The sequence below is a fragment of the Sinocyclocheilus grahami genome, unplaced genomic scaffold (assembly GCF_001515645.1).
Source record: "Sinocyclocheilus grahami isolate Dianchi unplaced genomic scaffold, SAMN03320097.WGS_v1.1 scaffold2206.1, whole genome shotgun sequence".
NCBI classification, from domain to species: domain Eukaryota; kingdom Metazoa; phylum Chordata; class Actinopteri; order Cypriniformes; family Cyprinidae; genus Sinocyclocheilus; species Sinocyclocheilus grahami.
The window spans coordinates 59,738-61,058 of NW_015507385.1; positions in this window are offsets into that span (position 1 = coordinate 59,738).

A 1,321-nucleotide genomic window follows, 5' to 3' on the forward strand; every position below is an offset into this window, starting at 1 on the left:
TATGGCCGTCTCTCATAGACGACTCTTCGAGAGCCTGAGAGCCGCGGCTTCTTTCTTTGATTGCTGCCCTGGATCCTTCAGCTCTGATGTCCATTAAATCTTGATTGGTCTTCTCTCTCTCTCTCTCTCTCTCTCTCTCTCTCTCTCCCGGGTTCAAACATAACAGATGGGCTTTATCACACTGACAGGGTAATCGGCTAGACACAGTGATATGGAGGCACTGCTTCCTGTCATGTGACTTTTCACTATATCTCGCCCTTCCTCCCTCACATTCACATCATCCTACAGCAGCTCAAGTAGGCCTGAAGATATGCTGTCTGTGCTACTTTATAAAAAATTGTATTTAAAAAAAAATTACTTGACCTCATATGTCATGATATTCTCAGCATAATTTGTGTCTACAACATCTGATGAAGTGTGCTAAATAAAAAGCTGCTAAGATTTTTGCAATTTGAAATATTTAAAATTAATAAATTAATAATAATAATAAATTATTATTTTTACCCTCATGTTGTGTTCTAATCATTTTGACCATGAGTCAATTTTCCTTTTCCTAAAAATGCTAGTTGATGTTACTGCATTGGACTAAAACTTACTGACATTTTTTACCCGCCTTGTTACACTTGTGTCAAAAATGACCAGCCTACAAAAAATTGCTTCTAAATTTCTTGCCAAATAGTGGATTCATGGGCCTATTTTTATTAACTTTTTTTTAAATTCAATTGATCGTAGGCCTCATTTGTCTGAGCTTATGTTAATAATAATGCCAAAATTACCCACAGCTAATGCTTTTTTTCAGCAAAAACTGAGGTGCATGAGCTCAGATCAATGAGGCATATGACCAGTCTCTTCCAAAAAGAAATACAAAACCTGTGCTAACTGAAAGAAAACAAGTTAATAAAAAGATTGAATCAAAGATTTGGTGATAATTTGGCATAATGAGAGATTTACAATACGTTTTTTGTAGGCCGGACAAAAAATGACCAAGACCACCAAATTAGGAAAGGATTTTCAGCGCAATGCAAGGGCTGAAAACCTGACAGTGTTTTTAACATTCATATTAAATTACATTTATATATATATAAAAAAAACATTAATTTGACTTAAAACATTATCCTGCATTATTCAACTGACAGGATGCTTAAAAGCCTCCAAATTGGCTATTCCTAAAAGGCCTAACTGCCTGTTTGTGTAGAGCTCACTTAGCATGTGTGTGTGTGGGACCCTCATCAGAGCTGTGATCACACACATAGGACCCCCCCGCCCCATCTATTTATTCCCTATCTTTATCGCCTCGGCCCGTCTTCCTCTTCCTCCTCCT